The sequence below is a fragment of the Arachis ipaensis genome, chromosome B6 (genome assembly GCF_059453495.1).
Source record: "Arachis ipaensis isolate K30076 ecotype BB chromosome B6, ASM5945349v1, whole genome shotgun sequence".
In the NCBI taxonomy this organism is placed as follows: domain Eukaryota; kingdom Viridiplantae; phylum Streptophyta; class Magnoliopsida; order Fabales; family Fabaceae; genus Arachis; species Arachis ipaensis.
The window spans coordinates 59,004,857-59,020,224 of record NC_142441.1 but is presented as its reverse complement, the minus strand read 5'-3'; the positions used below and the strand labels follow the sequence as shown (position 1 = coordinate 59,020,224).

At 38.1% G+C, this 15,368-nt stretch overlaps 1 non-coding gene across 1 annotated transcript; it reads left to right on the top strand.

Annotated features, from left to right (window-relative positions):
- Positions 1 to 2,955: 2,955 nt before the first annotated feature.
- LOC148555730 (small nucleolar RNA R71) lies at positions 2,956 to 3,063 on the top strand. The gene has a single exon (XR_015887714.1). It is a non-coding gene; the product is annotated as a small nucleolar RNA R71 (small nucleolar RNA).
- The last annotated feature ends 12,305 nt before the right edge of the window (positions 3,064 to 15,368 follow it).

The window sequence follows — 15,368 nt, the reverse complement described above, 5'->3', positions numbered from 1 at the left end:
CCGGGTTCTTGAACCATTAGGATGCCGACTTGTTGGATGGGATTTGTTAGAACTTCCCAACCTCTTCTTTGAATTTCATGTCGGATCTCCGGATACTCATTTCTCTTGAGTTTAAAAGGGACCTCGGGGATCACCTTCTTCTTGGCCACAACATCATAGAAGTGGTCTTGATGGGCTTTGGAGATAAACCTTTCCATCTCCCATGACTCGGAGGTGGAAGCTTTTGTCTTCCCTTTCCCTTTTCTAGAGGATTCTTCGGTCTTAGGTGCCATCAATGGTAATGAAAAAACAAAAAGCTTATGCTTTTACCACACCAAACTTAGAATATTGCTCGCCCTCGAGCAAGAAAAGAAAGAATTAGATGAAGAAGAAGAAGAAAATATGGAGAAGAGGGGGGAGGTGTGTTTCGGCCAAGAGGGGAAAGAGAGGGTTGTGTTGTGTGAAAATGAAGAAGAATGGAAGGCTTTATATAGGGAAGGGAGGGGGGTTAAGGTTCGGCCAAATGGGTGGGTTTGGGTGGAAAATTGATTTTGAATTTTGGAGGTAGGTGGAGTTTATTGGGTAGGTTTATGGGGAAGAGTGGGTGGATGTGATAGGTGAAGGGTTTTACGGAAGAGTGTTTATTGGGAATAGAGGATGATTGAGAAGAGAGAAGAGAGTGAGTGGAGGTAGGTGGGGATCCTGTGGGGTCCACAGATCCTGAGATGATCCTGTGGGGTCCACAGTTCCTGAGATGATCCTGTGGGGTCAACAGATCCTGAGGTGTTCAAAGATTTACAACCTTGCACCAAATTAGGCATGTAAAATGCCCTTGCACACAACTCTGGGCGTTCAGCGCCAGGTTGGTGCCCATTTTGGGCGTTCAACGCCCATTTGTTGCCCATTTCTGGTGTTGAACGCCAGAACCATGCTTGTTCTGGGCGTTCAGCGCCAGCTCTTCTCCAGGGTGCAATTCTGGCGTTCAACGCCCAGATGCTGCCCATTTTGGGCTTCAACGCCCAGATACTGCCCATTTTGGGCGTTCAGCGCTAGAACCATGCTCTGTTCTGGCATTGAACGCCAGACAGGTGCTTCCTCCAGGGTATAATTTTTCTTCTGCTGTTTTTGATTCCGTTTTCAATTTTTATATTTATTTTGTGATTCCACATGATCATGAACCTACAAAGACATATAACTAAGAAAAATATAGTTAGATAAATAAAAATTGGGTTGCCTCCCAACAAGCGCTTCTTTAATGTCAATAGCTTGACAGTGGGCTCTCATGGAGCCTCACAGATGTTCAGAGCATTGTTGAGACTCTCCAACACCAAACTTAGAGTTTGGATATGGGAGTTCAACACAAAACTTAGAGTTTGGTTGTGGCCTCCCAACACCAAACTTAGAGTTTGACTGTGGGGACTTTGTGTGACTCTGCTTTGAGAGAAGCTTTTTATGCTTCCTCTCCATGGATGCAGAGAGAGATCCTTGAGTTGTAAACACAAGGTTGTCCTTATTTATCTGAAGGATCAATTCTCCTCTATCCACATCAATTACAGCTCTTGCTGTGGCTAGGAAAGGTCTTCCTAGGATGATGGATTCATCCTCTTCCTTTCTAGTATCTAGGACTATGAAATCAGCAGGGATGTAAAGGCCTTCAACCTTTACTAACACGTCCTCTACTTGTCCATAAGCCTGTTTTCTTGAATTGTCTGCCATCTCTAATGAGATTTTAGTAGCTTGCACCCCATAGATTCCCAGTTTCTCTATTACAGAGAGGGGCATGAGGTTTATTCCTGAACCAAGGTCACACAGAGCCTTAAAGATCATGGTGCCTATGGTACAAGGTATTATGAACTTTCCAGGATCCTGTCTCTTCTGAGGCAATGTCAGTTGATCCAGATCACTTAGTTCATTGGTGAACAAGGGAGGTTCATCTTCCCAAGTCTCAATACCAAATAATTTGGCATTTAGCTTTATGATTGCACCAAGGAACTTGGCAGTTTGCTCTTCAGTAACATCCTCATTCTCTTCAGAAGAGGAATACTCATCAGAGCTCATGAATGGCATAAGGAGGTTTAATGGAATCTCTATGGTCTCTAGATGAGTGTCAGATTCTTTTTGTTCCTCAGAGGGAAGCTCCTTATTGATCAATGGACGTCCCAGGAGGTCTTCCTCCTTGGGATTCACGTCCTCTCCTTCCCTTACAGGTTCGGCCATGGTAATTAATTCAATGGCCTTGCACTCTCCTTTTGGATTTTCTTCTGTATTGCTTGGGAGAGTACTAGGAGGGATTTCAGTGATCCTTTTACTCAGCTGGACCACTTGTGCTTCCAAATTTCTAATGGAGGACCTTGTTTCATTCATGAAACTCACAGTGGCCTTAGATAGATCAGAGACTGAATTTGCTAAGCTAGATGGATTCTGCTCAGAATTCTCTGTCTGTTGCTGAGTGGATGATGGAAAAGGCTTGCTATTGCTAAACCAGTTTCTTCCACCATTATTAAAGCCTTGTTGAGGCTTTTGATCCTTCCATGAGAGATTTGGGTGATTTCTCCATGATGGATTGTAGATGTTTCCATATGGTTCACCCATGTATTTTAACTCTGCTATTGCAAGGTTCTCAAGATCATAAGCTTCTTCCTCAGAAGATGCCTCTTGAGTACTGTTGGATGCAGCTTGCATTCCATTCAGACTCTGAGAAATCATATTGACTTGCTGAGTCAATATTTTATTCTGAGCCAATATGGCATTCAGAGTATCAATTTCAAGAACTCCCTTCTTCATAGGCGTCCCATTACTCACAGGATTCCTCTCAGAAGTGTACATAAACTGGTTATTAGCAACCATGTCAATGAGTTCTTGAGCTTCTGCATGCATTTTCTTTAGGTGAGTGGATCCACCTGCAGAAGTATCCAATGACATCTTTGATAGCTCAGATAAACCATCATAGAATATATCCAGGATGGTCCATTCTGAAAGCATGTCAGAAGGACACTTTTTGGTCAGTTGCTTGTATCTTTCCCAAGCTTCATAGAGGGATTCACCTTCCTTCTGTTTGAAGGTCTGAACATCCACTCTAAGCTTGCTCAACTTTTGAGGAGGAAAGAACTTGGCTAAGAAAGCCGTGACCAGCTTATCCCAAGAGTTCAGGCTGTCTTTGGGTTGAGAGTCCAACCACACTCTAGCTCTGTCTCTTACAGCAAAAGGGAAAAGCATGAGCCTGTAGACTTTAGGATCTACTCCATTAGTCTTAACAGTATCACAGATCTGCAAGAATTCAATTAAGAACTGAAAGGGATCTTCAGATGGAAGTCCATGAAACTTGCAGTTTTGCTGCATCAGAGAAACTAGCTGAGGTTTCAGCTCAAAATTGTTTGCTCCAATGGCAGGAATGGAGATGCTTCTTCCATGTAAATTGGAATTTGGTGCAATAAAGTCACCAAGCATCCTCCTTGCATTATTATTATTTTCGGCTGCCATCTCCTCCTCTTGTTCGAAAATTTCTGAAAGGTTATCTCTGGATTGTTGTAATTTAGCTTCTCTTAGTTTCCTCTTCAGAGTCCTTTCAGGTTCTGGATCTGCTTCAACAAGAATATTCTTGTCCTTGCTCCTGCTCACATGACAAAGAAGAGGGCACAGAAAAATAATAATAATAGGGATCCTTTTTACCACAGTATAGAGGTCCCTGTGTGAGTAGAAGAAAAGAAGAAGAAAATCTGAACTCAGAGAGAGAGGGAGTTCGGATTTTTGGTGAGTGATGTAGGAAAAGATGTTGGTGGATGAATAAATAATTAGAAGGAGATGAGGGAGAAGGATTTTCAAAAATTATTTTTGAAAAAGAGTTAGTGATTTTCGAAAATAGTTTTTGAAAAAGGTTAGTAATTTTTCGAAAAGTTTAAAATCAAAAGTTAAAATAATTAATTAATTAAAAAGAATTTTTGAAAAAGAGGGAGATATTTTCGAAAATTAGAGAGAGAGAGAGAGTTAGTTAGGTGGTTTTGAAAAAGATAAGAAACAAACAAAAAGTTAGTTAGTTAGTTGAAACAAATTTTGAAAATCAATTTTAAAAAGATAAGAAGATAGGAAGTTAGAAAAGATATTTTGAAATCAAATTTTTGAAAAAGATAAGATAAGAAGATATTTTTGAAAAGATATGATTGAAATTAGTGTTTGAAAAAGATTTGATTTTTAAAATCATAATTAATGACTTGATTCACAAGAAATCACCGGATACGATTCTAGAACTTAAAGTTTGAATCTTTCTTAACAAGTAAGTAACAAACTTGAATTTTTTTTGAATCAAAACATTAATTGATGATGTTATTTTCGAAGATATGATGTAAAATTAAGAAAAAGATTTTTGAAAAAGATTTTTGAAATTTTCGAAAATAACTAAGAAAATTAAAAAAGATTTGATTTTTGAAAAAGATTTAAAAAAAGATAAGATTTTTAAATTGAAAATTTGATTTGACTCATAAAAAAACAACTAGATTTTAAAAATTTTTGGAAATGTCAACTCAAATTTTCGAATTTGATGAGAGAAAAGAGGGAAAGATATTTTTTTGATTTTTTTGAATTTTTATGATGAGAGAGGAAAACAATGAAAATGATGCAATGCATGAAGATTTTAGATCAAAACAATGAATGTATGCAAGAATGCTATGAATGTCAAGATGAACACCAAGAACACTATGAAGATCATGATGAACATCAAGAACACATTTTTGAAAATATTTTTTAATGCAAAGAAAACATGCAAGACACCAAACTTAGAAATCTTTAATGCTTAGGCACTAAGAATTCAAGAATGCATATGAAAAATACCATACAACACAAAACAAGAAAACATCAAGATCAAACAAGAAGACTTACCAAGAACAACTTGAAGATCATGAAGAACACTATGAATGCATGAATTTTCGAAAAATGCAAGATGAATATGCAATTGACACCAAACTTATAACATGACTTAAGACTCAAACAAGAAACACAAAAATATTTTTGATTTTTATGATTTTATGATTTTTTTGTATTTTCTTTTAATTTTTTCGAAAATCATTTTGAAAAAGAAAAATAAGGATTCCAAAATTTTTAATATGAATTCCAGGAATCTTATGCTCTTTAGTCTAAAGCTCCAATCAAAAGGTCAGGCATGGCTTAATAGCCAGCCAAGCTTTAGTATGTAACTCAGACATGACACGCCTAACATGCCCTACAGTCGTGGCTTTACAGCCAACCAGGCTTCAACATGCTTTATGAAACACTAGAATTCATTCTTAAAAATTCTGAAGAAAAATATATTTTTGAAAACATTTTTATTTTAAAATATTTTTCGAAAACAAAGGAGAATTTTTTTTTTAAAAGATTTTTGAAAAATTTTTGAAAAGAAAACAAAAAGAAAATTACCTAATCTGAGCAACAAGATGAACCGTCAGTTGTCCAAACTCAAACAATCCCCGGCATCGGCGCCAAAAACTTGGTATGCGAAATTGTTACTCAGGTTGTGAATTATTGTTCGAAATTGATTCCTTGGCGATGGCACTAAAAATGGATGCACAGAACCATGGTCTAAACATATCTTCACAACTTCGCATAACTAACCAGCAAGTGCACTGGGTCGTCCAAGTAATACCTTACGTGAGTAAGGGTCGAATGCCACGGAGATTGTTGGTATGAAGCAAGCTATGGTCACCTTGTAAATCTCAGTCAGGCGGATATAAAATAGTTATGTAGTTTTCGAAATTTAGTAATAAAAGAAGGATAGAAATACTTATGTAAATCACTGGTGAGAATTTCAGATAAGCGTATGGAGATGCATTCGTTCCTCTGAACCTCCGCTTTCCTGCTGTCTTCATCCAATCAGTCTTACTCCTTTCTATGGCTGGCTTTATGCAAGGGCATCACCGTTGTCAGTGGCTACATCCCTTCCTCTTGTGAAAATGGTCCAAGATGCCCTGTCATGGCACGGCTAATCATCTGAGGTTCCCGATCATGCTGGAATAGGATTCACCCTCCTTTTGCGTCTGTCACTACGCCCAGCACTCGCGAGTTTGAAGCTCGTCACAGTCATTCAATCATTGAATCCTACTCAGAATACCACAGACAAGGTTTAGACTTTCTAGATTCTCTTGAATGCCGCCATCATTCTAGCTTACCCCACGAAGATTCTGATTAAGAGATCCAAGAGATAGTCATTCAATCAAAGGTATAACGGAAGTGGTTGTCAGGCACGCGTTCATAGGGAATGATGATGATTGTCACGTTCATCACATTCAGGTTGAAGTGCGAATGAATATCTTAGAAGCGAAATAAGATAAATTGAATAGAAAACAGTAGTACTTTGCATTAATCTTCGAGGAACAGCAGAGCTCCACACCTTAATCTATGGAGTGTAGAAACTCTACCATTAAAAATACATAAGTGAAAGGTCCAGGCATGGCCGAATAGCCAGCCCCCAAAACGTGATCACAGGATCAATAATACAATCCCGGATTCCAAAAGATCTCTAATACAATAGTAAAAGGTCCTATTTATAATAAACTAGCTACTAGGGTTTACAGAAGTAAGTAAATGATGCATAAATCCACTTTCGGGGTCCACTTGGTGTGTGCTTGGGCTGAGCTTGGGTGTTGCACGTGTAGAGGTCCTTCTTGGAGTTGAACGCCAGCTTTTGTGCCAGTTTGGGCGTTGAACTCCACTTTGCAGCTTGTTTCTAGCGCTGGGCGCCAGAATTGGGCAGAGAGCTGGCGTTGAACGCCAGTTTGCGTCGTCTAAACTTGGGCAAAGTATAGACTATTATATATTGCTGGAAAGCCCTGGATGTCTACTTTCCAATGCAATTGGAAGCGAGCCATTTTGAGTTCTGTAGCTCCATAAAATCCATTTTGAGTGTAGGGAGGTCAGAATCCAACAGCATCAGCAGTCCTTCTTCAACCTCTGAATCTGATTTTTGCTCAAGTCCCTCAATTTCAGCCAGAAAATACCTGAAATCACAGAAATATACACAAACTCATAGTAAATTCCAGAAATGTGAATTTAACATAAAAACTAATGAAAACATCCCTAAAATTAACTAGATTCTACTAAAAACATACTAAAAACAATGCCAAAAAGCGTATAAATTATCCGCTCATCACTAAGCCAAAACAAACAAATCTCATGGCTCCCAAAGGAAAAAAAACCACTTCAAGAGGCAAGAAAGAAGGTAACTCAAAGCCACTTTGGATGCATGAGAAATTCTGCACCAAAGAACATGCAGACCACTACCTCAAAATAGTATGCAGAAGATCAGTGATCCAAGAGATCCAAGAGCAAATTCAAAACAGTGGCTGGGAAGTCCTGGCTAATCTTGAGATACACGTTGGAAGAAACATGGTCCAAGAATTCTATGCAAATCTGTGGATGACAGAGAAGCAAAGATTAGAAGGAACTGCTTTCTACACCTTCCAGACTATGGTCAGAGGGAAGATTATTTACTTCCACCTTGATAAAGTGAGAGAAGTTCTTAAACTTCCTCAACTGCAGGATGATCCAGAGTCTTTTAATAAGAGAATGGCCAAGGATAAAAAGCTGGATCAAGTTCTAGAGGACATATGCCTCCCTGGAACCAAATGGATTACCAATTCAAAAGGTGTCTCAAACCAGTTAAAGAGAGGAGATCTTAAACCAGTTGCTAGATGTTGGCTGGATTTCATTGGGCGCTCTATACTCCTAACCAGCAACCAATCTGAAGTCACTGTCAAGAGGGCAGTGATGATTCATTTTATTATGCTAGGGAAGGAGGTAGAGATTCATCAGTTGATCCCCATTGAAATTTACACAATTGCAAACAAGGAATCCACTGAGGCCAGATTGGCTTACCCAAGCTTGATTAGTCTACTATGCAAAGATGCGGGGGTACAGACGGGTGTGGATGAATTTATCCCAGTTGAATGCCCAATCACCAAAAAAATGATGGATGGACCTCAAATTCAAGATAACCCCACCAAGAGGGGGGCGCATGAACTTTTTCCAGAAATTCCTCAATTTGACTATTGGGCTCGCTTAGAAGCATCTGTCACCAAGCTGCAAGAAGCTATGAATCAACTCAAGGAGAAGCAGCAGAATCAAAATAGCATGCTTTGCAAACTGCTCATAGAACAAGAAAAATTATACAGGAGCTAAAGCGCCAGAAGCTGTCCCTTGAAGAGTCAGGCGTCCTACAAATTGAAGGAGCACTTGCCTCTCCCAATGCAGGTTGTTGAGTCCTAACTCTGTGATAACTTTTGTTATTAGAGATCTATTTTAAGAGTTACATGAGCATTAGTATTAGAGTCATTTATTTTTGTCTTTAAATTCCTTTCTTTTATTATTATTTGTCTGCTTTTATGCTTATTTCATGTCTTATTTTTATTAAATGATTAATAAAGTTTAGAGTCTATGTCTTAAAGTTATGAATGTCCTATGAATCCTTCACCTTTCTTAAATGAAAAAAAAATGTTTTCTGAAAAAGAAAAAGAAGTACATGAATTTCAAATTATATCTTGAAAATAATCTAATTATTTTGATGTGGTGGCAATACTTTTTGTTTTTTGGATGAATGCTTGAACAGTGCATATTTTTGATATTGTTGTTTATGAATGTTAAAATTGTTGGCTCTTGAAAGAATAATGAAAAAGGAGAAATGTTATTGATAATCTGAAAAATCATAAAATTGATTCTTAAAGCAAGAAAAAGCAGTGAATACAAAGCTTGCAAAAAAAAGGGCAAAAAATAAAAGAAAAAGAAAGAAAAAAAAAGAAAGCAATCAGAAAAAGCCAATAACCCTTTAAACTAAAAGGCAAGGGTAAAGAGGATCCAAGACTTTGAGCATTAATGGATAGGAGGGCCCAAAGGAATAAAATCTTGGCCTAAGCGGCTGAATCAAGTTGTCCCTAACCATGTGCTTGTGGCATGAAGGTCCAAGTGAAGAGCTTGAGATTGAGTGGTTAAAGTCATCGTCCAAAGCAAAAAGAGTGTGCTTAAGAGCTCTGGGCACCTCTAACTGGGGACTCTAGCAAAGCTGAGTCACAATCTGAAAAGGTTCACCCAGTTATGTGTCTGTAGCATTTATGTATCCGGTGGTAATACTGGAAAATAACGTGCTTAGGGTCACGGCCAAGACTCATAAAGTAACTGTGTTCAAGAATCAACATACTGAACTAGGAGAATCAATAACACTATCTAAATTCTGAGTTCCTATAGATGCTAATCATTCTGAACTTCAAAGGATAAAGTGAGATGCCAAAACTGTTCAGAAGCAAAAAGGCTACAAGTCCTGCTCATCTAATTGGAATTGAGCTTCATTGATATTTGAAATTTATTGTATATTCTCTTGTTTTTATCATATTTTGTTTTTAGTTTCCTGGAGACAAGCAATAATTTAAATTTGCTGTTGTGATGAGCGGATAATTTATACCCTTTTTGGCATTATTTTTACATAGTTTTTAGTATATTTTATTCACTTTTTATTATATTTTATTATTTTTTATTAAAAAATCACATTTATGGAGTTTAATATGAGTTTGTGTGTTTTCTGTAATTTCAGGTATTTTCTAGCTGAAATTGAGGGACTTGAGCAAAAATCTGATTCAGAGGCTGAAAAAGTACTGCAGATACTGTTGGATTCTGACCCTTCTGCACTCAAAATGGATTTTCTCGAGCTACAAAAGTCCAATTGGTGCGCTCTTAATTTCGTTATAAAGTAGACATCTTGGGTTTTCAGAAATATATAATAGTTCATACTTTTTCTGAGATTTGATGGCCCAAACTGACGTTTAAAGTCAGTCTAAAAATTCTGGCATAAAATGCCCAAACTGGCACCAGAATTGGAGTTAAACACCCAAACTGGCACCAAAGCTGGCGTTTAACTCCAGGAACAGCCTAAGAACGAAAAAGCTTCAATACTAAGCCCAAACACTCACCAAGTGGGTCCCAGAAGTAGATTTCTGCACTATTTGCACTTAGTTACTCATTTTCTGTTACCCTAGGTTACTAGTTTAGTATAAAAACTACTTTTAGAGATTCATTTTGGAACTTATGACATTTTTACATTTCATATTGTACCTTTTCCGGCATGAGTCTCTAAACTCCATAGGTGGCGGTGAGGAGCTCTGCTGTGTTTCAATGGATTAATATAATTACTACTGTTTTCTATTCAATTACGCTTGATTCTATTCTAAGATACTCACTCGTACTTCAATATGGAGAATATGATGATCTGTGACACTTATCATTATCCTCAACCCTATGAACATGTGCCTGACAACCACTCTGTTCTATCTGAGCTCAACGTAGTCATTGGACGACAGCTTGAGTGCATATCTCTTGCGTTTCTAATCCACGGACCGAGTCTAAACCTTGTCTGTGGTATTCCGAGTAGGATCTGGAAGGGGATGACTGTGACGAGCTTCAAACTCACGAATGTTGGTCGCAGTGACAGTGTGCAAAAGGATAATGGTTCTATTCCAACGCTAGTGAGAACTGACAGATGATTAGCCGTGCGGTGATAGCGCTTGGTATTTTTCATCCGAGAGGATCATACAGCCTGCTATGGAAGGAGGCCATGCGTGTTTGGAGAAGAAGATAGTAGAAAAGCAGAGATTTAGATGACAGAGCCCGGAACCTCAGCCTGTTCGCCATTACTGAATCACAAGTACTGTTTATTTTATGTTATTTATTTTTCATAAATATAACCACTCTTATCATTAATCTCCTGACTAAGATTTACAAAATAACCATAGCTTGCTTCAAGCCGACGATCTCCGTGGGATCGACCCTTACTCATGTAAGGTATTACTTGGACGACTCAGTACACTTGCTGGTTAGTTGTGCGGAGTTGTGAAAAGTGTAATCACAATTTCGTGCACCAATGAGTGCATGCGACAAGATTCAAATTTGGGATTGAAGTTTTGACACTGACACGTGGTGGATGGCCAATTTGCATAGGTTAGGAATTTGATTATCAAAATAGAATTGGCATCGTAAGTATAGTCCTAACCCAACAAATTGACCATCAATCAAATGTTATTACAATACAAACCAAAATTTAATAACCGAGAGTATTTAGACTCCCGGGTCGTCTTCCCTAGGAGTTGCAATGAAATGTAAAATTATTGGTTATGAGAGAGAGCATGGGAAATTGGGAAAGCATGAGAGCAAGAAATGTAAATAGCAAGAGAGATAACTTACCATGCAAGAAATTAAATGAAAGCAAGTAAAGGCAATGAAAATGGAAATTGAATACTAAAAAGAGCTCTGATGCACGGAAACTTGTCTCTCAACAAATTTCCCTCGGCAAGTATACCAAATGGTTGTCAAGTAAAAACTCACAATAGAGTGAGGTCGAATCCCACAGGGATTGATTGGTCAAGCAACTTTAATAAGAGGAATATTCTAGTTGAGCTAAGCAGAATTGAGTTGATAATTGCAGAAACGTAAATGGCGGGAAAGTAAATAACAGAAAATATAATTGTGAGAAGTAAATGACAGAAATGTAAATAACAGAAAGTAAATTGCAGAATTGTAAATGGGATTTGGGGAAATGAATCATAAAAGTAAATATCAGAAAGTAAAGAGAATGGGTAAGATCAGAAATGGAGGATTCATTGGGCTCAGGAGATGTTGTATTCTCCGGATCAAGTTCATTCTCATCTCCTCGTCAATCAATGCATTCATTGATCTCCTTGGCAATCTTAAGTGATTGGATTCCAATTCATTGGCAACCCAATCTCTCAAATCTTGATCAATAGCCAATTCCTTGGTCTAATTGCTCATGAGAAGAGATGAAGTATGGTCACTGATTATACCACATGTATTCCCAAATCAAAGTGTTGGTAGGATTATATGTCACCATATCCATCCAAACCCCAATTTGGTCCAACATGAAAAAGCATTTCTAGCATGATCTCTTCATTCCTTTTCCAAGGTCCGAAGAGATCCAAGTATGAATAGCTTCTTTTCCAAGACAACTACCCAATAGGATGAAGATTGAAAGCTTTCTAGTAAAATCAAGAGAAAAGAAAGAAGAAGAATAATGAAACTATTATTGATCCATCAAATTACAATAAAGCTCCTTAACCCGATGAAAGGGGTTTAGTTGTTCATGGCTCTGGAAATGGAAAGCATAAATGGAAAGTACATTTTCAAAATAAGACTAGATGTTGCAGAGAAAGTAAAATACAAAGTGTAGTTCTCCCAATTGCCAAAAGCTTTCTACTAGTTCAAAACTACTCCTATATATACTACTCTTTTGATCTTCTAGTTGGCTCTTCAAGTCTTGGATTTGGGCCTTTGGATCTTTAGTTGAAGCAGTTACAGTCTTCAGTGGGCTCAGCTTTGCTTGCAGAAAAAGTGTGAGTTAGGCATGGACGTTAGTTAGGACGTTAGTGGCGTTAACGTTAAGTGAAAATGTGGGCTTGAGAACGTTAGTGATGATCACCTTTTTCACTAACGTTTCAAGCCAAAAAATGGTCCATGTTAACTTCAACGTTAGTGGCACTAACGTGACCACTAACGTTGCCCCTTGGTCCTTCGCAAACATTATTGGCATTCACCTTTTCCAATAACGTTGCTTATTGTCCCTTTTCCCCACGTTAGAGTTCACATAAGTGTAACTAACGTGACCATTAACGTGGGCTTACCTTTCTTTGAGAGCGTTAGTGACACTTACCTTTGTCACTAACACTCCAAACGCCCCTCCTTCCCATGTTAGAGTTCACGTTAATTAGATTAACATGGCCTCTAACGTGATGATGATTGCCATTCCCAACGTTAGTGACAAAGGTGAGTGTCACTAACGTTGGTCCATCAATTCTTCCTCCACGTTAATGTAATTAACGTGGCAATTAACGTGGGCAATAGTGGCTTAATCCAACGTTAGTGAAAAAGGTGAGTATCATTAACGTTGGTAATTCCTTATTTTTTCCACGTTAGAGTTCACGTTAATGTAATTAACGTGACTCTTATCGTGGCCAAGTGCCCCTTTTCCAACGTTAGTAGTATTCACTTTTACCACGAACGTTGGAGCTTCCTTTCTCCTCCACGTTAGCTTCCACGTTAATGTAATTAACGTGGCAACTAACGTCGGCTACAATGGCTTTCGAAGGCGTTATTGGCGATCACTTTTCTCATTAACGTTTCAAGCTAGCTCCCATTCCACGTTAGTGGTCACGTTAATTAGACTAACGTGGCTACTAACGTGGTTCTTCCTTGCTTCATTTGTCCTGAAATCAAGCAATTAAAGTGCATCAAAGCTCTATTCCAAGTCATGAGATCATGCATTGTCCAATTTGTCATTCAATTCATGCAAAATTCTCATGAAATCATGTAAAGTTCACAATATTTACTGGAATCAAGATGTAAGTGAATATCTACCCAAAATTTGCTTATTCACTAAGAAAATGCATGAAACTACCCTAAAACAGTAAAGAAAAGGTCAGTGAAACTGGCCAAAATGCACTGGTATCACAACACCAAACTTAAAAATTGCTTGTCCCTAAGCAAGTACTGAAACATAAGAATGATGAATGAAAGAATAAGAGAAATAAGTTCTTATTATAGAAGTAAAGCTCCTGGTTTATGGGGTTTCATGCATAGCAGCTTAGGTTCATTCCTTTACTGGTTTCCAGGTCCTTATCATGCCTTTGAATACTTGCTTGATTGCATCCTATGAGATCCTTATTCTTTGATCCTCCCTTTTTTCAGGGTTTATTGCATCCTTAGGCTAAGTGCTCTGTGAGGGGGCGACTCTTTAAAATAAGCTTTCAGTCAACACTCCCAAGCCAGTTGGTTCAAGGTGCTAGGTGTTGAAGCACCCCTAAGGACTTACTCCCTCAAGTCTCTCTCCCCCATACATGCACACCACATGCACATGGTTTGTTATTTTCTTTCTTTGAGGCCTTAGTGTACAGCACCTCTTTGGGTTACTAAATGTTCTGTAGCAAGGTTGCTCTTGATAGTGGATTTTCAGTTGATAATCCCGGGTTAGTTAACTCAAGTTACCAAGTGATGAAAAACTCCTAAGAACGTATTCATCCAAGCAGATCCTTAGTACAGGATCACCACAGACACATCCCTCAAGATTTAAACCCTTGGTGCCTAGCCTTATTTATTCTTTTTCTTTCTTTTTCAAACACTTATTGTTCTTTCTCTTTTTCTTATTAGGATCTTGTAGTTTGGTTAATCTCATAGAATGTGTTTCAAGCATGTAATTCAGTACACATAAGTGCCCTCATACCTTATAGGTGACCCAACTTAGCTAATCTATTATCCCACCACCAACCTTGAGGACTTATTTCACCATATGAACTCTACTTTAGTTTCTTTCATAACATTCTCTTTTATTAAATTCAAAGGGCAAGCGTACAAGTAAGTAGGATGAAAATGAAACAGGTAACTTGGACCAGCACATATAGACTTAACAACTGAAAATGCTAAAGACAGAATTGAAAATTCCTAAGCTACTATGGAAGCATGTTCTATTTCATACATGATTTTCTTTATTTAGACTTGAAAAAGATAAAACAAAGAGGGAACTCCACCACCTTTTACTCATGGGGCTGCTTATGCTCTCTTCATTGTTCGTCCTCTTTGTGTCCTTCTTGGGTGCTTGAACCCCTATTTCCTTTGCGCTTTCCGACCAACGTTTTCCAGAAGCCAGCATCTTCCATCTTCTTTTTCAGTGCTTCTTGATGCACAGAAAACTTGTCTCATAACAAATTTGCTTCGGAAAGTGTACCGAATTTGTCGTCAAGTAAAAACTCACAATAGAGTGAGGTCGAATCCCACAGGGATTGATTGATCAAGCAACTTTAATTAGAGGAATGTTCTAGTTGAGCGAATCAGAATTTGAGTTGAGAATTGCAGAAAATTAAATGGCGGGAAAGTAAATAACAGAAAAGTAAATGCTAGAAATAAAGAGCTGAATGTAGATGACGGAAAGTAAATTACAGAATCTTAAATGGAAATGGGGTAATTGCTCATAAAAGTAAACGACAGAAATTAAAGAGAATGGGTAAGATCAGAAATGGGGAGTTCATTGAGCTCATGAGATGTTGCATTCTCCGGATCAATTTCATTTTCATCTCTTCCTCAATCAATGCACTCATTGATCTCCTTGGCAATCTTAAGTGATCGAATTACAATTCCTTGTAATTCAATCTCCCAAATCTTGATCAATAGCCAATTCCTTGGTCAATTGCTCATGAGAAGAGATGAAGTATGGTCACTGATTATACCACATGCATTTCCCAAATCAAGTGTTGAGAGGATTATAGTCACATATCCATCCAAACCCAATTTGGTCCAGCATGAGAAAGCATTTCTTGCATGATCTCTTCATTCCTCTTTCAAGGTTCAGAAGAGATCCAAGT